Source organism: Balaenoptera ricei, chromosome 12 (genome assembly GCF_028023285.1).
Source record: "Balaenoptera ricei isolate mBalRic1 chromosome 12, mBalRic1.hap2, whole genome shotgun sequence".
In the NCBI taxonomy this organism is placed as follows: Eukaryota; Metazoa; Chordata; class Mammalia; order Artiodactyla; family Balaenopteridae; genus Balaenoptera; species Balaenoptera ricei.
Window position 1 is genome coordinate 47,409,244 of NC_082650.1, and position 26,307 is coordinate 47,435,550.

The following is a 26,307-nucleotide window of genomic DNA, read 5'->3' on the forward strand; positions in this document are numbered from 1 at the left end:
ATGAGAGGATTGGATGCTCTGCTTTCCTACTGTTGTCACATGTGCTTCTGGTTTCCAACAGGGATGGGAGTGTGCTTAGTCTATGGAAAAACTGTTTTCTCCTATTTTACTTTTTCACATTTTCAAAGCACTAGGTAAGGATAAATGTGGTCAGCTTGATTTCTGATCATTGTTTTGATTCATATAGAATCACATGCTACAGAATCTCAGGGACTGACAGTCTAGGGAAAAATGTAAATGTCATAATTTTGTTAATTGTTTTAGCATGTGTTTCTTCCACGTGTCTGAAAGCAACTGTAACTGAGGGTTGTGGTTTCTGGAGCACAGCCAAAAATACAATGTGACTAACAACTGAGGAAAGTATCGTGGGATGTCATGTGGTATTGGAGCTTTCATCTTTTTTTTTTTTTTTTTTCCACCTCTGCCAAAATGAGTATTTTCCAGTATTTAAGTGTGTTACTGGAATATGAAAAGAAGAATGATACAAAAGGAACCCTTGGATTGGTGTTTTTTTATCAGATAAAAAATAACATATAAAACTCACGTTTAAATTCTGTGACTATCCATTCCATCCTGGAGTTTCCTATTTCAAAAACTGGATTTGTGGGAAAAAACTCAGCTCTCTCAGTTCTTTAAACATTTCAATGATGATAAGGGTCTTTCTCAAGGAAACAAATATCAGGAAATTCAAATACTGGTATGAAGCCATAAACTCCCCTCACTTTGTTGCTCCAAAGCATAATAACTCTATTGAGAATGCCTGAAACCAGTGGGTGATCTCACCCTGAAGCTTCATATACGATTTCTTATTTTTACGACAGGCATTTCACAATTTCAAGGCAAGGTTGAAAAACAGTCGATTTCCCCCATTAAGCAAGTGATCAGGTTGCTGGAGGAATAAAGCAAAAGGCTGAGTTCACATGCTTGGCCAGGAGCTCTCTTGCAAGCTTCCTGGTTTGGGATGGACTGCAAATGCTATTAGTATATTTCCTGGTATTTCAGTCTTCTGCGAATTGCACAGTAACTAGGTCTTTGAACAGTGAGCATCTGGTAGCCAGAATCCCACAAAGACTTTCCCGTATTTTTTCAGAACTGTCTGCTCATTTTGAGGCTGTTCTCTCATTGTTTTATACTATTCCTTCTGTTTCTCTCCCCACGTGTCTGGAATTCACAAATATTTGTGTCATATTTAAAACTGACTGTACGTAGGTGACTAAACCAGTCCTTCGTGGGTCCAGCAGGTCGTAGGAAGCTGCTGCTGCTGATGTATAGCCTACTCATTTTCCCGACACACTCACACCCCCTCCTGTATCCATGACCACTAGCCCCACAGCTGCTGTGAGCTGCAGGAGCAAATGGCAAGTCTATCCTGCCAGTGGCTGGAGGAGAGATTCCAAAGTGTCCTTGGGAGTGATGTCAGTTAGAAAATCAAACTGCAGACAGCAGAGGAAGAAAGGACAGCTAGGACAGGGGTTCTAGCTTCTTCAGGGAACTGGGTAAGGGCTTTGAAGGGCCTGAAATGTCATGTAAATATCTGCCAAATGATCCCATGTACATTTTTTTTTTTTCCTGAAAAGAATCTAAAACTTACATTATATGTTCAAAGGGTTTGGGCAACAAAAAATTTTAAGAGGGATGATTGTCAAGAAAGTAGGTTTAGTTAACATTAAATTTTACAAATCAAGAGGGAAGGAAGATTGAAGGGCAGTAAGAAATAATAAAAGTAGGATACATAAGGAGAAAATACGGACAATAGAGAGAATAGCCCTTTACTCTTCTTGTCAGTTACATAAGACTTGGCCTTGTGAGTTGGCATGTGAGGGTGCCATTTATACAGCTAACACACATCTGTTTTAGAGATGAGAAAATGAAGGCATAGAGAGGTAAGCAACGCATCTGCAAGGTCAGTCACTTTGCTAGTAAATATCAACAATCAGCTTTGAGGGCTGCTCTTAAACACTAGTTTAAACCAATAGGCTTTCTCTTTTCTTTCTTGATATGTATTATAAATTTTTTTTTTTATGTAATCTGGAGAATAAAGTTACACACCAAACTGTTTTTCTGGGTGTTGCAATTATGGGTGATTTAAAATTGTATTCTTACCTGCATTTTATATGTATTTATAATAAGTATGTCTTAATGATATCATAAAACTAATAATTTAAAATTATTTTCTTATTTCTAATAAAGTTCAGATTGTTAAATCCCTCATGAGCAACCACATATCTACTGAACAAAGGGCATCAAGTAAAGACTATAAGCAACAAACTTGGAAGAGTTTGGTATTAATTTATAATGACCACTGTCATTTTAGTGAAATGTGACTTGTTCATAGTAACTAGCGAGATGCTTGATGAAATCAGTGAATAAAACACAGTCCTAACAAAGAGTAATTTTAATGTAGATTTACAATATTAACTAAATACCTTTTTTTTTTTTTTTAAACTGGATTCTTTTTTATTTATTTATTTATTTATGGCTGTGTTGGGTCTTCGTTTCTGTGCGAGGGCTTTCTCTAGTTGCGGCAAGCGGGGGCCACTCTTCATCGCGGTGCGCGGGACTCTCATTATCGCGGCCTCTCTTGTTGCGGAGCACAGGCTCCAGACGCGCAGGTTCAGTAATTGTGGCTCACGGGCCTAGTTGCTCCGTGGCATGTGGGATCCTCCCAGACCAGGGCTCGAACCCGTGTCCCCTGCATTAGCAGGCAGATTCTCAACCACTGCGCCACCAGGGAAGCCCTAAATAAATACCTTTTATTCTTCTAACATACACACTGATGCCCCATGACCATGCGTCCTGGTTGTGTCTCCATAGGCACAAAGAAATGGGGGCCTGGGCTACTTATGTGGTAATTTCTGCTTTGAAAAATTTCCAGGTAAAACCCATTTTGGTAGCGATCTTCAGGAGCTGAGTCATCCATTGCTTATTTGCTAGAACAGACTAAAGACTAAAGACAGTTGGTTGAGGAAAATCCTCATTTTTCTATCAGTTATCTTTTTAGTAGAGGCAGTTGAACAGTTCTCCTTTGAGGCAGGAGTCCTGGTTAGGCTTCTTTATTTCCACACAAGGATCTGAAACTAAATAATTGCCCCTTCTCCAAATTCTGAAGTGTAGGATGCTCCTTCAGCCAATCCACTCAGGACATGGGCCTCAGACCCTCCCTCTAGGCTCGACATTCTCCCTCCAGACTCTGCACTCTCCACAGAGCATGAAATTGGGTTGCCTCCAGCCCCTTTCTCCAAAGCCCTGCTGAGGAAGTGACCCTTTGGAGGGTTGTTGGAAGGTGATTCTCAGGGTCCTCAAAGTTCCATGCATGCATCAGCCCGGATCACTGAAAAGCTGTTCTGTACCACTCAGACCACATTATCTTGACCCCATTCAGAATCATTATTCCCCAGGCTTTCAAGTTTTTATCGAAGGGTACAGTGAAACTACTTGCCATCTGACTGTGTTTCTGGGTGTCATCTACTGCTTAGGCCAGAATACACATGCAAAATCTTACCTGAAAAATTGTTCAGAATTAGCACTAGGAATTATTTTTCCTTGGAGGAAGTGATTTGTTTCTTTCTCTCTAATGGTAAGAATATTTGTGGAGGGGAAGGATGAGGTTGAGTGTCTCTGGGAGAAGCCAAGGTGGCTTTCTACTGAAATTCTCACTGAGTTGTCAGTGTTCGAGATTTGATCTGACCCAGTGAGGTCAATTCATTCTGCTCAAACTGCTAAGAGTCAGATTCCTAATGTGGAATGCCATTGTCTTCCGTGTGAGGTCTGCTTTTCCTGCCATCTTTAAGTTTGCTGAAGAAACAGAAGAAGCAGAACCAAGAGAGATGGACAATTTCAAGAGAAATTTCTTTCAGGGCTTAGGGCCTGGTGCATTATTATCCTGGTCAAAAAAACATTCATTTCTTTGTAGTTCAAGGCCAAATTTTTCTCTTTCCAGGGTGGTGCTGGATAAAACTGTGCCAGCTTCTGTGGCTTTAGCTTTTTCTTAAGTTGGTATGGGAGGAACATCCCCTTTCTAGTCATATAGTGGTTTTCCCAGATGAACAAAACATATTTCGTTAGGAATATATATATATATTCCTCTTAATATACCCAATAACATCATGATTTGCCTCATGATGTTAAATTTCTGTTTAACCTTAGTTTGGATATTTCAAAGTCTTGTGTGTATGTATTTATATCTAGGTATATATAAAATTTATATAACTGTATCTCTCACAGCTGGCAGATCACACTGATTGTTATGAATTTTACTAACACTAACTCTTGGAGGGCAAACTTCTCTCAAAATTGGGGTGTTGAGAAGTGTACATCAATATTTTCTTCAGTACTACCAAAAAGATTACGTAACTCATTTTATTTCTCGTTGCTTCCACTGCAAAAACAAAAACAAAAACAAAAACCTACAAGGAATTAAGGTCAGATCATGGAAATATATAGGCCCTTAGAGCTCCCATATTTGTGATATTTATCCAAGTTTGGCCTTAAATATCTATTCTTAGTTATATTTCCTTTCATCTTTTTTATTGTTTTTATTTTTGTAATTCTATTCAAATTGTCTGTGGACAGAGGTGAGGCAAAGAACAGACAAACAAATGAACAAACCAGCTGTTTTCCCAGCCCCTCTGTTTAGTATGTGGCAGTTTTCTATGTTCTGTTGGGTAAAACCAGAAATCCTCACTTACACAAATTTTCCATTGTTGAAATGAAAAATACCATAAACTTTATAGTAAAATATAATTTAAATATAAAGAAAATTATTAGAAGTCAAATTCTGCTCTTTAGAATAGTCAGTAAATGGAGTAATCTGGTAACTATTTTGTTTACCTGAGAGTTATCTTTAATTTAGGCATAAATCATATGCAAGTGCCTATAAATACATAGAGGGTATATATAATATATGTATGTATGAGTAGGTATATAATAGAAGTAGATTTTATAGTAAGATCTGTTCAGAGTTTTTGCAGTTGCTCCAGGTAATCAAGTATCATTGGCGAGAGCTGGGAGGGAACTAATCCTCTGAACTTTTACATTCTTGTTTCAATTCTAGATAATGAGAGGCTGAAAATGTTAAGCACAGAGGCATACCATGTGCTATGTTTTGCGCAAAGTAAGCAAATAAAAGAGTAACTGTGTGTGTCTACAGAGATAGAAATCTTGTACCCCCTGTTTTGTTGCTAATTGGACATGAAAGAAGATGGCTTTCATATAAATGTCGTGTTCTTCTTGCTGCTTTCATCTTCCTCAGTCTCAAGTTTCTGACTGTTTCTAGGAGATTCTTGAAGGCATTAGGAGTAGATAATTCATCACATCCTTTTCCAAGTATGAATCTGTGAAACAGCGATGGGGCTGATGAGCTAATACAGTTAACAGAAATGCCACCATGCATTTTATCTCATTTTTTCCCCTACCACAGGAAACCGGGAAGGGAATCTTATTCCGACAGTGAAGAACAAAGGCAGTTTATGGGGGGAGGGGGGATTTCATATACCACCCTCCACAAAGTTTTTTTTTTTTTTCCCTAGAAGACTGTAATCAAGACACAAAAATGCACAATGGGTATAGTGAGTGAGCAAGTTTGTGTCGTTAATTATATATTTCAATACAGTGTAATTTTAGAAATAGTTTTGTGAATGCTATAAATAAATTATAACTGGAAAAATTACATCAAGGATGAAAAGAACTTTGAAAATAAATATTGGTATGATCAGCTACACGAAAAAGGAATGGATCCAATTAAACCATGATGGCAGAAGGTCTCATCTTGATGTCCTAGTCCTTTCTTTTAATTGAAGTATAGTTAATTTATAATGTGTTAATTTCAAGTGTACAGCAAAATGATTCAGTTATGTATATCTATATATACATATATTCTTTTTCAGATTCTTTTATCTTATAGGTTATTATAAGATATATAGTTCCCTGTGCTATACAGTAGGTCCTTGTTGTTTACCTACTTTGTATATAGTAGTGTGTATATATTAATCCCAAACTCCTAATTTATCTCTCCTCCCTCCCCCTATCAAATCCCCTTTGGTGAACATAAGTTTGTTTTCTATGTCTTTGAGTCTATTTCTGTTTTTAAAATAAGTTCATTTGTATCATTTTTTTTTTAGATTCCCCATATAAGTGATGTCATATGATATTTGTCTTTCTCTGTCTGACTTCACCTAATATACTTCACTTCATATTATAATCCCTAGGTCCATCCCTGTTGCTGCAAATGGCATTATTTCATTCTTTTTTATGGCTAATATTTGGGGCCCATTCATGTCCTTTGTGCTTTCCCCACTGACAGAGCACATACTTTTACATTTGACCAACAAGGGAAGCCTTTTGGAGGAGAAGAGCGACAGAATGCTGAGGACGTTGGTAGAAGAGGGTTATGTGTGGACAGCATGATCAAAGTTGACCACCTCTGAAATCAGATAGGTGTAAGTTCATATTCCAGACAAGACTTTTTTTAAGTGATATGTTTTTTCCTTAACTAAGCTTTAGACTTTTTAAACATCAGAAAGAAATATTTCTTTCTTCTGAGTAATTGACCAACTACTCCCAACTGATTCAGCATGCAGAATGTGCTTGATGTTTACTTTATCTGTTGCAGGAAAGCTTCCCTGGAATGCTAGCCCCTTAACTGAAACTATTCAGGAAAATATCACTAATCAAAGGAACTCAAGAAATCATTACCCTACTGTCATCATTCATGCGTTAAGGAGTCTATTAGCATTTGCTAAGGCATCTGTCTTTTCAGATTTAACACAAGCCACTCTGGTACTGGAAAAAATCAAAAACACCTGGATAACCAAGAGGGCATGGACAAGTATAAGTACCTATCTCCTTGGAACAGAGCCACTTGTATATTACTTTAGATACCCATAATAACATAACTAATCATTAATATTAATTAAAAAGGTAAGAGGAATCTTTCTGAGGCAATCAGTGCCTGAAGAGGGATCTGTTGAGTTTCCCCAAACTGATAGTCTGTGGTCGTCACCACTTATGAGAAAGCAAGAGTTCACTAAGGACTCAAACTAACCCCTATATTGACCCAGGGATCAGGCTGTGACAAAAAGGATATTTTCTTCTAAAAAAAAAAAAGCACTGAAGGATAATTTTGTTTTTCTTTCAGTTGATAAAATTGAATGTTTAATATGTTCAAAGTACTATGTTAGACCATCAGGGTGTTGCAGAGTTCTGTGAAACTCAATTCTTTTTCTCAAGCAACTTAACTGGTAGATGTGAGAGCCCTAAATAACTTTAATTCCAGGTAAAGTGAAAGTAAGCGCTACTGACTGGTTAGATGTTCAAAGAGGAGGATGATCTCTTGGATTACTCTTGTGAGCATGGGGAACCTTGAAGAAGAAGAGGTATTTGAACCAGGCCTTGAAAGCTAAAATTAGGAAGGAGGAGTGGAAGAGGGAGTAAAAAAGTGAGCTTGTTCTCAGATGGAAGGACCAGTGTAAACGAAGGCACAGGGGATGAGGAAATTTGGGGTGTGATTAAGAAATGATGAGGTTAGTTTTCTTAAGCAGGAGGGTTATAAGATGGGACTGAAAAAGAAAGCTAAAGAGGTAGATTGTTTCGAGAGCATAGGGAACCTTGGATGTTAGACCAATGAGTTTGTTCTTTAATTTAATAAGGAATTATCTGTAATAGGGAAACATTGAGGGGTTTTTAATTGTGGAAAGATGTGATAGCAACCGGTGTTGTAGTATTTGTAATTTGAGGGAAGCTTATGTCAGTGTTGATCAACATGTTCTTCACTATTGGCCCTCTAAGGAGACTTCGTAGACATCTGCCTGATATTCCACAGGTTCCCGGTGCAGTCATGTTCATTGAGAGCTGATCTATTGCATCTTGTTTCCCTCAATGGCCAGGATATTCTCTTTTCTTATCTTCTTTAATGTCCTTTAGTGTGTTTGAGCCTTGAGTAGCTGTTGAGATAAAGCAATCGAACATAATTAGGTACTTGGTGAGTATCATAGGAGTAAAATTGCAAAAATGTGACTTCCCTAGTTTTGAACCCAATGAAGAGCTGTGTAATGTTTGAGTCAGACTTTGTTTTTTAAAGAAGTTACCATTGTTATAAAAACATCATAACAAACAGCAGGTTGCAAGCATATTTAGATCATTCTTACTGAAGAAAATAAACATTTATTGCCAGCTGTGAAAGGGCAGATTTGATGACTGATGGAAAAATCACACTGCTTTGTCAGTTCACATAAATAATAATTCATCAAAGAAACATGTGTTGATGAGTGCAGTCTGGTTTGAATTTAAACCACAGTGCATTCTTGGGAAACAGCTGAAGTACCTGAACCTCCCTTGAAAAGTCTCCAGCACATTATCTACGGATATAAACAATTCTTCCTAAGTCATGTAATGAATCTTATCAAAAATGCTCAGAGATGACTAAGGTTGCCTATATTTACCTGGAGAAAAACATATCTGGGTGCCCATGAATGTCTGATGAGTACTTAAGGAATATGATCTGAGTTCACTTTTGCAATAGCTGCTCAAGAAATTGGTTTGGGATCAGATGAATGTTTACCAGACACTAAGAAAAATAAAAAGGATTGGCTGCTCAACCTCTGATAATCATTGTTCAGTGAGAAAGGATAGAATGTGATATTTTCTCTGGTAAGCATTCCACTCTTGGGCCACCCCAATCCAGAGACCCTCTCTGCTGTTGATGAACTGATGGGATTCAGCAAGCTGCTGTGTGAATCTGGCGGCCAGGTGTCTTGGTGTGGTTGAGACAGGAGCTAACAGATTTGACATGTGGGAATATTACTCCCAGATGCTCCCCAAAGGGAAAGAACAACTTTCTTTCAGTGACCTGTCCTTTCAAGATGAGTCCTATGGCATAGGTACTGTAATTAATTACCTCGGTGAGAGGAAGCAATGCATCATGGGTGCCGTTCTGCCAGAAAAAATAAGCATTTCCAGTGGGTTCTGCCCGATTTCTTAGTAAAATCCAGTGGTCTGTGTCTGGAGGTCATCCAAGGCAAATCAAAGAACGAAATCTTCAGATGTTGAGGAGATAAGGAAGGCAGAACACACTAAGGATGTGTGGTGTTGATTTTAAACTGAAGAGACCAGTTAACCAGGCGAAGCCACGTCACAGATAGTTATGGCCCTTGCTGCCAAAGTCTGTGAAGAAAAATACAACCAGAAGTTGATGTCCACAATGCCAGTGCTCTGATGTCCAGAGCCTCATAGCCTGTCAGGTCTCAAATACTACCGTATCACTTGGAAACGAACATCTGCCTGACAATATATTTACGTTTATGTGTTTAAGAGACTTTGGTACTCACTATGAGTTGCATTAAGAAAGCTTTTTCAATCTGTCATTCAGCAGATTTCTCAGCTTTCTTCCCATCTTCCAAACTCTAGAATGCAATGACTATCTTCATAACGGCTTTCGTGATTCTAGATTATGTATCCTAAAAGTGAAACACTCTCTATGCAGAACTGCATTCACAATATCTGAATCCGTATTGGTAATGGAACAATTTAGGCAAAGTAGTACAGATATTGGGCAGGCAGAGGTGTTGCTGCCCAGGTTTCAGGGGAATGAGCTCAAGTTGTGACTCTCTGGTCCTCTGTCTCTGTCCTGTACCCAGTGTCTGATAGGTAAGTTTGATTGCTCTCTTCTTATGACATAAATGTATTTTGTTCGTTCATTCTATTATATGAAATTATTGTTGTTTAGCTTACAAAAATTAAACAGATTTCTCTGTTTCTATTTCCCATGGTTGTTTTTTAGCCTTCTATTATATCATCTCTTACTACTCTGAAGAGCAGTAGAGGAAAGAAGTTACTCTGTTGTGTTAAAAATATTTTCTATTGCAGGTTCTGGTTAAGGTTGTCTGGGACGATTTTGATAATAATTCAAACACTCCAAACTCTCCGTGTCAGGTTACATAAACCTGCCTTTTCATTAGAACTTAAAAGGGAAAAAAGAAAAAGCAATGTGTTTAACTCCTGGGATTTAAAAACCTGTAATCAACTGAACCCAAGCTGTATTACTTTTGCAAGGTTCTATATTAAAATTTTTGTTGGTTTATAAAAAAATCAAAAAGGCATTTACAGTTTTCTTTTAGAAATGAAATATGATGGATTAACTGCCCTTCGCACTTCTGTGTTATATTAATTCTATATTATATATTAATTTCCCTTCTTTAATTTTGCTTTCAAGCTTGTGTCAGTGGTCAGTGTATTGTCTTTCAGCTTCAAATCCACCCTTTCCTGCCCTGCTTGGTGAAAATGAACTGGACCCTGTAAACATTTTTCCTTTGCCGCTGGCACGATGCTAGGCTTTGCCAATAGAGGGCACTAGAGGGATACTGCAAGGTGACAGTGTCAGGCTGATACTTCCCTCGTGGTTCCATTCCTCCATTTGTTATTCAGTGTGGAAGTCCAGAAGTTCCAGCTACATTCCCAGGACACACTTTCATCAACTAGGGGCTGTTTCTGAGCACCTCTTGTGGGCCACATCTGTGGTGGCTTTCGTTGAACTCTCAGACCACGCCCTCTTTGAAGAGATCTGAATCTCAGCTCTGGGTCCCTTTATTATCCACTTTCCCTCAGCTAGGAGGTAGTAGCTGCTTTTTTGCACATGGGAATTCTGGACTGCTTAGAGTTCTCTTTTAGTCCTTTTAGTGGTTAACCTGCTTTTATGGATTAATAATTACTTATATTACTTTTTTTCTATTCAAAGTACTGATCTGATGTCTGTCTCCTGATAGGACCCTGACTGATATACAAGTTGTTTATAAGTATTCTTAACGTATGCATGCCTAACCCACCTAAAGAGTTTTTAAATTCCCCAAGGGAGAGGGCACATGCTTCTGCATTCGTAATTTTTTTTACTCCCTTCAGAGCTTCATACAATGCTCTGTACATTGTATGTACATGTTTAATACATTTATTAAACACTTCTGACCAACGATGATGAATAAGACATGGGCATCAAGAATCTCATTGTCTAGTAGGAGAGAGAGACATGCAAACAAGTAACTTGTCCGGTTAGACTGTGATAGATACGTTATAGAAGGTATGTGGTCCTGTGGCACCCCATGTGGGGTGAGGCTGGGGGCAGGGATGGAGGGGACTTCACATAGCAGTCGCCGCTGAACTGAGTTTTCAAGGTTGAAAAGAGGGATGATCCCCACAGATTAGGGAGGAAAGGGCAATGCAGACGGAGGGAAGAAGTGAAATTTTAGGAATATGTGAAGCAAAACAAGACAAACTTGAGGAATGTCAAGTAGTTCACTATCGTGACCTAAGCGATGTGTGTGTATCTGTGGGACTGTAATGTGAATGGGGGAGGAAGCAGCCCTGAGGACGGTGGAGAATGAGACTAAAGGACTAGGTAGCTCCAGGACAGACTGGACTTTGTAGGTCACGCTAAAGAGTTTGGATTTTTATCATGGACAGCTACAAACTCAAAGAACTCCAAGGATATAAAGAATATAGAGAAAAAGTTAACCGTTAGTTTTATGCATCAAGTGTACTTAATCCTTCCTTCACTATGTGGAACGTACTTTTGAAGGATTCAAAGAAATTCAAACCCTTAGCCTCGCCTTGGAGTTAAAAGAGGGAGATTTAAGTATTAGGAAGTAGCAAGAAGCACTAAATTGACAGCTAAAGACCAAAGTGTGCCCTGAGGTTTGAGGCAGGAGAGACTGGGGTAGTTAAGAAGAAGTAGAACTCCGGTAGGGCCCTCGGGTACTTAAATTTCTTCCTCTGTCTGCATTGTCCTTTCGTCCCCATCTATGGGGACCATTCCTGTCATCTTTGAAAAGAACTCAGCTCAGTGACAACCACTCTGTGAAGTCTATTCGATCGATTCCCATTCCAACCCCACCCGACATGGGGTGCCATCACTGTTTCATGTACATTCTTCTATAGTGGTATCTATCACACTCTAATAATGAAAGGTAACTTGTTTGTATGCAGAGTTACTTGTTTGTATGTATGTAGAGGGACTGCATTTTAGGGAAAGAGCAACCTTTTAGAAAAGGGAAGCAAAACCACAGAATATGTTTGGCAGCCGGAGGGAAGCTCAGCTGAAGGGGAGTGATGAGAGAGAAGGTTGAAAATGTTGGTCAGTGTTTCTGGAATGACAAACTTGTGGCATGGCGCTTCTACTCACCACTTCCACACCATGCCACCTATTGTGTTCCTGCTAGGCTCAGGGGCAGCTCCGGCTTCTTTCCTGGGTGCTTAGTGAGGCACTTTGAATTGAGAATTTAGTCTTTAGGATACCATGACAAGGTTTCGACTGGTGGATTGCTCATTATAAAGATTTTTCTGACTATGTTGTTAGAGGTAATGAATGGAAGATCCCAAAGATGGAAACCAGAAGCTGTTGAAATGTGCTTTTCTATGTAAATTATATTTCAGGTGTTAAGAAGCTACATGTTTCAGCTGTTAGTTGGAAAGATATAAGGAGTGTTTGTATGAAATTTACATTGATGCTATCTCCAAAAGAAACAAAGCTGTAACACACCAAATGTCATAAATCAGAATGTCATGCTGAAAAAAACGTTGTTCCATTTCTCCCTTAGGATATGGTTGACCTCAGAATAGGAATTCAGAAATCTCTCTGCCTGCCTCTTTGCCACTAAGAAAACAGACACTGGTTCCCCAAACCCCTGATTAAGAAAGAAGCTGGAAGAACATGCAGAAGCTTTTGAGACTGTGAGTACTCCTGCCAAAACCCAGTGGGAGAGCCTCTAGAGAAATGGAGGTCATAGAAGTTTAAAAGTTTGATTATTTAAAAAAGTTTTTACTACCTTCCCAGTAAACAGTACCTTAATTCTTCATTCTTACTAGCAAATTGTCATTTAGCACCCAATAATTCTCTTATTAAAGCCCAGAGGATTATTATTTTCAGGGATGGGTGAATTTAATTGCCTTGCTCTCTCCCACAACTTTGCAGAAGTATCTCGGGAGACAAAGTTCTTTTCATTCCCTACCCCCAACCCCCCAGCAGCCCCTGAATATATTCCCTTTTCCTGTGAAGCATGAAACCTGGAATACTGAGACTCAGATGTATGAGAGGAGAAAAATGCATCAGGGCAAAGTGATCGCTCGGTTCTGTGCAGGACTCACTAATTCTCTGACCCTTGGAAAGTTATTTAACCTCTTTGTCTTGTCTTTTTAATTAGTAAATGTGGAGACTAACAGTTTTCTCTGACTCCTTATAAGACTTTTATCCAGACGAAGTGAAATAATAGATATTGAGAGTCTTTTTGAAAAATTACAGTGTTACAGAAACATAAGAAATCCTTCTGTTATCCTAATTACATGATAAATTTCTCATGATTAAGAAATTTTGATGGTGGTGTTGGGAAAGATTTGCCTGGTGTAATGAGATGGGGCAACTCAATATGTGCAGTGGCTTGTATGTTTTAGTTCTCTTTGTGCATGTACAGTGACTTATCGGCCACTGATCTCCTGCATGGCTGCATCTTCATCTTCACTCATTCATTCATTCATTCAACAATTATTTATTGAGTGCTTATTATGCACAAGGAATTGTTCCAGGTGCTGGAGATACTGCCTAAAGAAAAGAGCTAATGTGCCTGCCCTCATGTAGCTTATATCCTAATTAGAGGAGACATAAAATAAATAAATTCACAGTATGACAGATGGTGTTAAGTGCTGTGAAGAAAAATAAAGCAGGAAAGGAGCATGTGAGGGGTTGGGGGACTATGGCCAACTAGCCAAATCTTGTCCATGGCCTGGTTTTGTAAATACCGCCATGACCATTCATTTGTACTTTGTCTACTGCTGCCTTGACTTAAGTAGTTGAGATGGAGACCATTTTTTACCACAAAGCATAAAATACTCACTACCCTTTGGCCTTGTGCAGAAAATGTTTGAAGCTCCAGACGTAGGCCTGGAGACACAGATAGAGGCAAACTTGTTAAAAACTAAACCTACCTTAACCAAACCTATTGTAACAGGCTACAGAGGAACTACTCACCTGCCCAACACTTGGTTTTAGCCAATGCTGTGAATAACATTTTTTAAAATCAAATCTTCTGAACAAAGTTACTGATAAAATTTGAAATATTGACTCTTTAGGGTCTTTCCTTTTCTAATTTCCCAGGCCTAAATTTTGGTGCTAGCCAGTGGACGGCCAAAGAACAAAAAGTTGCTAGAAAAAAGAGGGAGTGGGAAGTCGTTGAAAAATATCACATAGAATCATAAATTTCTATTTAGTTGTTAAATTTTAGTAACTATGTCTGTATTCCAATGATGATATTTTTATTATTTAATTAAAGTTAATGCTGTTTGTTGGTACTGGTTTGGGAGCTGGCAGTGTCAGGTGGTATATCTTTAAGGGGGAATAGGGTTAAGTGGGTTGCAACTTGCTTCCAGATAATTTGGCGATGGGGGGGTATGGATGACATCTAATTGGTTACGTCAACTAGAGTGAAAACAAAACATAAAGGTAAATTGTCAACCGTAAAAGATATTTCCATTCTTTAAGCATGTTCCTGTGGCTAAGGCTAAAATGGATCCATCTGAGATCTTCTTTAAATAGAAATTCTTAGTAATATTTAAGTAGCAGGTACAGTAGATATTAATGTATGTCATGACTTCATATTATTTTTAATGGCTGTGTATATAGTAAGGCTTATTTTAATGAGAAAGAAAAGGGTCTAATATTGAATTAATAGTGATTTTATACACTTGCATAAATTTTCTTTATTTAGGAATATTTTGTATGTTAAATATCAACCTGCTGTCTTACGCTTGAAATTAGTAAATGTCAGAAATGGATTTATAAAAGGTGCTCTCACTTTGAATCCTGGGTTCTCTTTTGACATGTTAGCATTTTCAAGATTCTTTTTTCTCGTACACACCTACAACCCATATACAACACTCCACTTGACCCAAATTCAAAACCCAGTCCTTTCAAAAGATTCAGGGAAGGTTGGTTTTTTATCTGCGCTTGATATAAGGTCTGCTTCATTTAAATAGTAATTGCTCCTGTGAAGCAACCAATTCTAGGTAATTCTAGTTACTGCTCTTGTATGAAGAACAAAGACACACAAAAACACACAAAGACACAATCTGGGTGAAGTTACCTGGTTCGAGGACTTTTCTTTATCACACCCAAAGGGGGTATTGTTGTTTGTTCCCTTGGTTAATTTATTTTTCCTCTAAACATTGTAAAGACTAAAAAGGCTTAGGGAGAAAAGGAGGAAGGTGGTACTAACATTATTGAACGCATATGTTGTGTTAGGCATCGTGTCAAGTTCTTTACATGAATTGTTTTGATTTATACAAATTTTATGAGTTAGGTATTATTTTTTCCCCCTAACCCTCAATTTAAAGATGAAGAAAATGTGGTTTGGAAAAGTTAAGACATTTGTCTAAAGTCCCAGGGCTGACACATCTTAGAGTTGGGATTCAGCTCATTTTCTGTAGCAGGTGACCTCCCACCATGGCAAGACTGAGTCTCCCAGGGTGGCGCACGCTACGTGTTGCTTACTAAGGGTTAACTCAAGCAAACTTAAGTAGACACATCCAGTGTGTGCTGCAGCTGGCTTGTACCACCTCACAAGAGCTGATTGTTGAATTTTCAACTGCTGGTTGCTACACCTAGACATTTATAAACATTAAATTCCATAAAATTAAAAATCTAATAAATTATTTTTAAAAAGGTAATAAAAGGTATTAAAAAGGTATATATAAAAAAAAGGTAATAAAAACTCAAAACATCACCTTGAAATTATTTTTCTACAGTTTACCATTATCTGTGCACTGGAGGTTACTTGTGTCTATTGTGTCTATATGGCAGAAATACTATATGATGATGTGCTGCTGCACTGTCTTCTCAACTCCACATTCAATGTCCTCACATTAGTAGCTTGTCAATGGCCATGGTAGGAACGTTTAGACCATGTAAATAAGTAAACACTACAAATCTGCACCCTCAACCCCAGGAAAGCCATTTGTTAATATTTATCAGCATAACTACTGTGTACAGCTCTTACAATTAATATACGAACTTCAATTCTTTTATGCTTTCTTTTTTTAAAAACTCATGAGCATTCACTGTGTATTTACTTAGCATTCACTGTGTGTCAGATACTGCACTACACACTTCTGCCATCCTTATTTCACTCTTATAGCTATTTCATTTATAGCTATAAGGTAGATATCATTACTCCCATTTTGTAGACAAAAAACTGAGGTTTAAAGTAAAGTAACATTCCCAAGGTCACACAACTAGTTAAGTAGTGGAGCACAAACTTGATTGTATGTTTTGTGAATCTACATTTCACAGCACTGCAGCTGCAGTGGCATATTGTGGGGATAGTCCAGGACACCGTTGTAGTCAAGGAAAAAACATTTTGTTAAAGCCATACTTTTTCTTTCTATTTTACTACTACTATATTCATTTGAATGAATAATCAGCACATCCATTGGAATGCAACATGACAGTCTGTAATGTTGAATAGAAAAGTGAAGACTAGAATAGAGGATAAGAGGAGCTGAAAGGAAAAAGCGTAAAACATGTGGCAATCCAGACTAGCTGTCTCATACCAAAAAAAAACAGCTTGTAATGTCCTTGCCTTACAAACTGGGCAACACAACACAGTCACCCCGTTCTGAAAATACAGTGTTCCAAATGATAACTTTATTAAGGAGCTGATAGCACCTATTCTTGAGTTGATTATGCTATGAGATGCCCACCTGATACTTTGTAGTATAGAGAGTCAAGACTTCTTTCAAAGAGGACATTTTAGGAGGGCTTAGTGGAGAACCTTAGCTTTCATCATTTCAACAGGCAGTTTTTATAGGTCAGTAGCACAAACCCCAGAATTTCAGTGCTTCAATACAATACTACTGAGTGAGCACAGTTTACTTCTTGCTCCCATTGTAATCTGATGCAGATCAGGCGTTAGTGGCTCATTGGCCCTCCAACTATGTCTCAGGGATGCGACTACTTCCATTTCAGAGTTCTTCACTTCCAGCCAAGGCGTTCGAGGAGAATTCACCTCTGTCTTAGCTGCCTGAGGCTGAGCTTCCATTCACATTCTTCTCAGTAAGCCCTCATTCGCGTGGCCACAACCAAACTACAAGAGAGATTGGAAATGTCAGAGAGCACGTGGATGGTTGGTGCTAGGGACCATCTTCTCCATGTTCCCTGGAGCCTACAAAAGCTTTCTTTCATTCCAAGCACTCTTTCTTTGCTCTCGAGTTGAAGTAGATTTCTGTCTGCCAAACACACCAGAAGAAGTAAAGCATGACTTATTAAGACTATCTCTGTTCTTTTTCCTAATGGCGAGGTTTAGACAATACAGTTTGAAGTCGGTGTAGCTGTTGAGCGTTTTCGTTTGCAGAGCCTTCTCTAACACAAAGCCTATCAGAGTTCTCATTATATTTACTCCATGGCATTTAAATTCAGAAATTCTAGAAAAATATTAGAGAAATCTATCATGCCATTTTTATAGTTTAGCCAATAAACCACTCAGTTGCTAACACTTCCTTCTTTATGTATTTTATGTAAATCTCTTGTTTCTTTAATTGGGCATGTTAAATATTTTATTGACATGTTTAACTTTTACCCATTTTAATGAGTTCTTGTACATTGTCTTTTTGGAACTCCCGAGGCCCAGTGTAAAATTTGCTCTTATAGATTAATGTACAGTCATCAATGGCTACTACTTCAGAGTAGCCAAATAATTGTTAAGTATTAATGTGGGGGTTTATGCAACCCATTTCTAACCTCTGCCTCAAACCTCACACAAAATACAGTCAAAAGATATAGAATGGTTTGCTAAGGGGGTTCCTGGGACATAGGACTCTTAAAACTAAAACTGGGAAAGTTCCAGGCAAACCACAACCAGTGTGTCACCTTATGAGTGTTCCTCCTTGAGTTACAGATTTGGTTCCTTCTAACTGACTTTGTGTTTTTATCTTGGGCCCCAACCCCTGTCCTACATGTGGGAAAGAGACTCTATGAGGTAGTGTCCTAGGTATATACAGGAGAAGAAAATAAATTTCATCCAAGTGGATTCATGATAAATGTGTTTGGGTCAATGGAGGTTTCATCTTGGGGGAGAAGATTCACCATAAATGTCTCAGTGGAGGAAGTTTCCAGTTTTCACAATCAAGTCTTTATACCTGAATGGTTTCTTTCTTGATTTTAAATTAAGATAATACATGGAATTATTCTCCACTAGTTATTCCAGTTTGGCTTTCAAACTAGTAATTTTTTTTTTTTTTCACAGCAAAGAAGGAAAACAAATAGCAACACAGAGAGAGGAAGTTTTGACCTGACAACCAAAGCTTATGCCATTCAAGCATCTTTTCCCCTTTCCTTTTGATGGTAGCTGGCATATTTCAATTTTCTTTTTCAGTGGCCTCAACAAATGAGATGAAAGGGTGAAACTGCTGGTATGGCATTTAAAAGTTATGACTTCAGCAAATTTCCTTAAGAAAAATGGGCTTTGCTTTTAAAATGACCTCTTTTCCCCCTGTTTTAGTAAAAATTTGCATTACCCTAAAATATTCTGCTCCTTATATGGAACCTAACGTTTTGTTGTTATTTTATCAGCCCTCTCTGCCACTACTCTGCAGAAATTCACTGACAGGTTATTTTCTCTCTGCAAACATGCGGCTCCAAGTTATAAAGATAAAATTAAATGTCATAGAAAGTCATAAGAAAGTCTAATTCACCTCCAAACAGTGAACAGAGGAAAGCAAAGTTAGATTTTATAGAGTGGTTTGTGGTCCTTAAGTATGGTTAAGTCAGACTGAGAATAAAGTCAACCCAGGAGAAAGCAGAGTTGAGACAGATGGAAGCAGAGAGAATGTGGACAAGCATATGGGAGACAGCAGGAGAGCTAGTTGTGATGACATCATTTGTGACCCTGGATCTAGCCATGTCTAATCCACCCCCTTGAACTTTTTAGATAACGTGAACTCATATTTCCCTTTTGTTCTCAGCCAGTTTGCTTCCAAACAAAAGGTTTCTGACGACAAGCTCTCTCAGGAAAGGTTGCATTTTCATTGTTGACATTTCTACAGCTCCCCAGGACTGGGAACATGATTGAGTGACACCCTCTCAATTTTGTACCCTTGCAATGCAAATTCTTATTTATTCATTTTCTTACACAACAAACACACGTGTTTTTTGAGCCCTTGGAAGAGACAAGGATAAAGGGTGATGGGGATGAAGGACACAGGCCCTGGGGTGGACTGACTGCCCAAATCCGCACAGTTTCTCTACTTCTGTGACTTCGTGATTGACTCGCCCCTCAGCCAACAGACTCATGAGAAGATTGTTTTCAGAATTAAAAAGAGTTACACTTGCAAAATGTAAAATATTAAAAATAGCAGGAACTTTATAACTTTGAGCTGTCATTGTAATTGGTATTAGTAGTATTGATATTGTTATTTTTTGATGCGTACAAAGTGTTCTGCTAGTGTCCCCATGATATAAGTAGAAAAGAGCAGGAGATAGTTAAGTTCACAACAAGAAGCTGCAAGTGGGGGTTATAAAATGAACACACATACTTAATGGCTCATAGTAATATTTAGTGTATTTTTAAAATATTTAAGGTACTTTTTTTTTAAAATTTTTTGGCAGCACTGGGTCTTCGTTGCTATGTGCGGGCTTCCTCTAGTTGCAGCAAGCAGGGTCTACTCTTCATTGCGGTCCATGGGCTTCTCGTTGCCATGTCTTCTCTTGTTGTGAAGCACAGGCTTCTAGGCGTGCGGCCTTCAGTAGTTGCAGCACATGGGCTCAGTAGTTGTGGCGCACGGGCCTAGCTGCTCCACAGCATGTGGGATCTTCCCGGACCAGGGCTCAAACCCGTGTCCCCTGCATTGGCAGGCGGATTCTTAACCACTGCACCACCAGGGAAGTCCCATATTTAAGGTACTTTTAAAAAAATAAACTTTGCCAATATGTATTCATATGTGAGTTGCATAAGTAAAAAAAGGAAAAACAGAACACATAATGCTTGCCATTTAAAAATAATCATATGCCCTTATTTTCCTCCATACTTTACGTAAAAGGTAGCCATGTTACCCATTGTTCTGTAGCTTTCATTTTTCACCTAATATCCACAGCATGACAGAAGTGTGCTTCAATTTGTATTTTACAGCTGCATTGTATTTAATTGTTGAGAAGTAACTTAATTAGTATAACCTGTGTGCTTTGGGCAGCCATTTGGATTGTAGCTGAACTTAGGCTATTACAGACTCTGCAATAAGTCACTTTTGAGGCCTAGCATTTTCACTTACACAAATATAGCTCTTGAAGGTGATATTGCTGTGACTAAGAGCACACACATTTGTAATATGGATAATGATTGCCCACTTGTCCTCGAAGGACATCCGACCAGTAATGTATGAGGTTGGCTGTTCACTGATAGCATCTCCAAAAGTGCTAATCAAAACTTTAAATACTTTCCATTTTGATAGATAAGAAAAAATGGTAATATATTGTAGATTTAATCTTCAATTCTCTTTTTGCAAGTGACATTGAGCAGCTTTTGATGTTTAAGAGCCATTGTCTTTCCTTTACTATGAACTATACTCTGACCATTTTTCTACTTGGTTATTGATCTTTTCCTTTATAAATTTGGGAGATTAGCACTTAGTCTCTGATGGAATGGCATATAGCTTTTTGTTCATTTGTTTGTATTTTGCTGCTTTTTTTGCAAAGTAGTAGTTTTTAAAATTTTATATCAAATCTATAAAGATTTCCTTTTATGGCTTGTGGATAATTTCAAGTCAATTAGAAGGTCCTTTATCTTTTTTATGAAGGCATTTCCCCACGTTTTCTTCTAGTATTCTTGTGCTTTAATGTTTTTCACATTCCAATCCTGATGCATTAGGAATTGAACCCAACGTGCAGTGGGAAGGACAGATCCATCCCAATATCATTTACTGATTTGCTACATTTATTACATAATGAATTACCATTTGTATTTGAGTCTGTTTCAGGACTTCCTGTCTTGTCTCATTAGTCTTTCTTTGTCCACATGTCAGTATGAAACTCTTTTAAATATTAAATCTTTATAATCTATTTAAATATTTAGCTGGTTTAATCTCTGCTGGTTGTTCTGTTTCAGAGTTTTGCTGGCAACTCTTGTTTGTCTAATTTTCCAGGCAAACTTTAAAATCATCTCATCTATTGATACCCTCCCTGCAAAAGTTGATATTTTTATTGGGATCACATTAAATTTAGAAATCAACTTTGGAGGAATCAGTATCTTTATTTTAGCAAAATGTGTTCTATCCAAGCACGCAGTATGTCTTTCTATTTGCTTAAGTCTACTCTGAGGTCTTTCAAATTAAAAATTTTTTAAATTTTGCTTCATATAGGTGTTAAGCATTTCTTAAGTTTCTTCCTAGGTTTTTTTTTTTTTTTTCCTTTTGTGTTGCTTTTGTAAATTAGAGTAATGTCTTCTTGGGTTTTCCAAACATATAACCATATATCTACAAGTAGTTTGATTCTTTGCATGTTGAAAAACAAATTTTTTTAAAAATGCATACTTCTAAATTCTTTTTTTGTTTTTATTGGTCAGTGCCTCTAACACAATGCTAAATGATAGAGGGGTTAAGGGAATTTTTGTCTTGTTCCTAATCATTAGGAGAGTATATGTAAATGAGCTGGTTAAACAGTCTCTGTAAGACAAATGCTCGAGTTTGAAGTCCACAAAGCAGGCAGTGAGGAAGGGAAGATGGATGTAAAGAAGGGAGAGTGAGGACAAGCTGGAACTCACAAGCACGATGTGGGACCCATTAGGATGGACCGAAACACATGTCAGTTTTAGGAGTTGTCGGTATTCTTCACCTCAGACCTAAATAGTTGTCTGGTCCTTGATCCACACTTAAAGAAAAACCCATGGGAAAGCAGACTATGTTACCTTAATATTAGTGATCTTACCTAGTAGTTGTTACCTACCTTTCACCGCTGGGATGAGGAGGGAACACATTCATCTAGGTTACTCTTACTTGTCATCCAAGATTCAGCTCAGGAATTATTATATTTGCTAATTTTTTTCTTGACATTGTATTCGCCATTTCCCTCAGTTATTCTTTCTCTCTGCTTCCATCATTTTGTGGACATCTACTTTTATCATACTGCTGAGCATTTGTTCTCCCTCCTGCTGATACTTGCACCCTGAATTTCATCTGGGTACCACCTCCTCTCCCTTTCTCGGTCCCTATACTTCAGGTAGAGTTGATTGCTCACCTGAATCAGGGTGGGAACATGGCTCATATCTGGTCAATCAGAGCATCACATTCTCCTGGCCATGACAATTTGTTCAAAGATGTGCAAATGACCTAATAATCAGAGCCAATACAATATAGTAACATTGGACAGGAATTCTTGAAGAATATACTTGCAGTTACATTGGAAATAAAATTGAGAGAAAATGGAAGCTATCTTGCCTTCTATGGAGGCTGAAAACAAAGCCAGCCGTTGGAAGAGAGCAGAGATGAAAAGGTCAGGATCTTTTGATATTATCTGAGCCCTAAGTCCAGTTATGCATGCAGCTGGCTCCACCCATGAGCTTGTCAGTTATAGAAGTCAATAAATTCTCACTTCCCTCAATCTATTTTGAGTTAGGTTTTCTATCATTTGTAACCCAAACAATCCTAATACACATTACTGATAGATACTCAAGCACTTCCATTGATTGTAACTGTGATTCCCTTTTCCATGTTCATAGCTGCCCCATATATACTACCCTCTAGCCTTATTATTCTATGAGCACCTTTAGAGCAGGGAGAGTATTTTTAAATTTCATAACCCCAGAGATGATTATCAATATATTTTGTAAATATCAGGACACAAATAATGTTTGTTGAATGAAAGAAAAACATAAGTTAAGTGTTCTATTTGCACAGTGGATTTTTTTGGTAAATAACTAAGGCACCTGCCATTTTTGTGTATTGTCAGTGTTCTCATCCTTCTTTGGGGTTTTCATTCTCATTGGTAAGAAATTTTCTGATTCTTTATCTCTTTATTTTTACCTTTGGAAGCTTGCCCTTTTCTCTTTGATTTGTGTAACACAGCCACCTGTGTATTACTTATTCAATTTTTTAGCCTTTGATTACATTATGTATTTTGTTTTCTTTTTTGATAGTAATTCAGAGTCATTCAAGCTGTTTTCTATAAGCATTTCCACCCACTCTCAGGATCTTCTACTGCATTTACTTCCTGACACCTGGGAGTGTTATTTACCATCTATCTTTTAATGTGCATCTAAGGCTGTTTCTCTACCAAGCCCAGATGACAATTAAGTAAAACTATACCCTATGAATCTTTCTAAAGATGAAGGAAATAAACAGACAGCCTATCATTCTGCAATTAGTTAATCATTGAAAATATGTCAAATGGGCATTGTGTGTCTGATTCTGAGCTAGGTGCTATAAGGGATAGAAAGATGAAAAACACAGGCCCTGCCCATTGAGAACAAAGTAAATATGATACAAGGCAAAGGGAACAACATTGATACACAAGTGTATAAGAACTCAGTGAAGGAGTGAGAGAGGAGTGACTACATTTGACCTGGAAGTTGGAGGTGATCCAATCTGGGCCATGAATAGTGGATGAGAATTTTAAATGGGGGAGCATGACACCCAGTGGAGGGAACAGTAAGAATAACGGTATGGAAGTCTCTGTTCTCGATCCAATGCTTCATTTTTGGTACAGTGAGTAGACAGTATAGCTATTAGAATAGATACATGTATATGTATAACTGAATCACTTTGCGGTACACCTGAAATTAACACACTGTTAACTATACTCCAGTATAAAATAAAAGTGAAAAATTTTTTTTAAATAAAAATAAACTATTTTCTGATTAAGTTTACTTAACTAATGCATTTGTCTCTTAGAAAATACCTTGACCTCATGGTTGAACCTAATGGTCCTCACAGTTAGTCATAGTGAGACACTTATTAGTCACCTTGCTCTTTACAAAACACCACAAAACTGATCTATTAACATAAATAAATACATAATTTTGTGCTTAAAAAAGAAGAAAAAAGAAAAAAGAAAATGGGATGTGAGGCCAGAACAGCAGAACAGGTAGTGTATTAGTTTTTTATGGCTGCTGTAACAAATAATCACAAACTTAGTAGCTTAAAACAATACAAATTTATTATCTTACAGTTCTGTAGATCAGAAGTCTGACATGGGTCTTACTGAGTTAAAATCAGGGTGCAAGCCAGGCTGTGGGAGAACTTGTTTCTTAGACTTTTCTAGCTTTTAGAGGCTCCCTTCCTCCACCTTCACATCTCTCTCACCACTCTTCCATTGTTGTGTTTCCCTCTGATCAAAGCCCTGTGATTAGATTGGGCCCACCTGGATAATTCAGGAAAATTGTCTCATCTCCAGGTCCTTAACTTAATCACATCTGCAAAGTTCCTTTGGCCATATAGGTAATGTTCTGGGTTTCAAGGATTAGGATGTGGACGTTTTAGGGGACCGCTATTCTGCCTACAGGTGTCTTAAACCAGAGCATGAAGGAACTTTGCCAAACATGCTCCAGCAACATATTTCAGGCTTGGTATGTGAAGTATTATCCTGATGACAGCAGATATAGTGAAAATAGGGCAAAGTTGGAGAGTTTGAAATAACCAAACCTAAATATTGTTGGAAGCTGTGACCTCACAGACAAGTTGTTATCAAACAATTGGCTCAGCCCTTGCATCCACCTGTGTATCTACTACCACTTTTGGCAAACAAATCAATGAGTAATATTTACAATTTGTACATTAATCAGAATCTTCGTTTTCCTTCTCCTCTCTCTAATGCTATTAGTGTTACAAATGCCACTCTGAGTATCTTTGAACTAGGAAAAATAGTATGTTTCTGGGTTTTTTTTAGATATAGGTACTAAAACCCTACTAGACATATTGTAACATTACTAAACAAACTATCAAAGAACTTTTCACAAATATGTAGACATTTTTGTTGAATTTTATTTGGTTTATTCATTCAAAAAAGTCACTTTCAAGTAGATGATTTGTAAGTGCTTAAGATATACCAATAATTTACATGTCTCTGTTCTTTAATTAATTAATTAAACAAATACATATTAAGGGTCTGCTATCTGCCAGACACTGCTTACCTGCTGGGAAGAAAGTAGTAAACAAAATGTCAGAAACCCCTGCCATCATGCCACTTATATTCTAACATGGTGATGGACAATAATGAAGATAACTAAATGGGCTAAGTAGCATTTTAGACAGTGATAAATATTAAGGAACAAATAAAGTAGGAAGGGCAATATGAAATGTTAGGGGTTTGAAATTTCTGATGATGCAAGTCACTGAGAAGACGACTTTCAAATAACAAGCTATAGGAAGTGAGGTCGGTCTAATTAGCTCCAATTTTCACAGCTGGAATCTGAGACTTAGCAGGCTGGAGTTGACTGGTACCCATTCTGGCTGCTGAGTGCTTCCTCTTCCTGAATGTGAGCTGCCAGCCACAGCCAGGAAGAGCTGAGGGGGAGGCAAACATGGATTCAGTGCTGCCTCTGCCCTCCAGGACCTTACAGGGAGGGAAGACAGGGCTCAGATCATCTATGGTATAAAATGATTACGAAAGTGCCCTGAAGGATGGGGAAACTTAAAAGTGCTGAAGTAGGAGTTCCATTTATCACCAAAAATGCCAAAGAGCCAGAAAAGCATTCAATCCTATAGAATTCTAAAAACAGTTCATCAGAGGAATAAGAGCTGGTCACAGTGGCTTTTTGAATTTTCTTTCATTCTTTTATTATTAATATGAAGCAATAACCTAAAACAATTGAGAAAAAAGACAGGCTTGCATGTAGCATCTTGGAATACCTGCATTACTTGGAGCATGTGACTGAAGTGGGGTACAGTTTTTGACTACCTTTAAAGAGTGTCCCTCCAACATGCTGCAGGCTTCACATGGGCACTGGCAGCCAGAAACTGCCATTTGGAAACACAGGGTCCTTGTCTGGCATCTTATTCCCGATGTCCTTGCCTGTCAGTCAGCCTCCAGCCACCTGGGTTCTCTCCATTATGTTTTTGTTCCTGATAATAAAGTGGATTTTCTTTCTTTGAGAATAAGCATAAAGATACCCAGAAAATAAAACCAGGTGCCCGTTCGCAAGGCTCCAGCAAGCAAGGACGCAGATGAGGCTTCTCGGCCTGTCCTGCAGTTTTCCCAAGAGGAAAATGCTGCCGCTGACATGAATAGCAGAGGCCAGACAAAGATTCTTAGGGAAGACAAACAGGCTGTGATTCTCTCCTGACGGCTCCCACTCC

General features: G+C 38.1%; 1 long non-coding RNA gene across 2 annotated transcripts in view; it reads left to right on the forward strand.

The window, feature by feature from the left end:
• The window catches only part of LOC132376316 (uncharacterized), a 616,400-nt gene that overhangs the window by 231,222 nt on the left and 358,871 nt on the right, over window positions 1–26,307 (forward strand). For both annotated transcript variants that reach the window (XR_009506270.1, XR_009506271.1), the window contains exon 2: window positions 12,582–12,714. This is a non-coding gene — a long non-coding RNA (uncharacterized LOC132376316). The remainder of the gene's footprint in view (window positions 1–12,581; window positions 12,715–26,307) is intronic.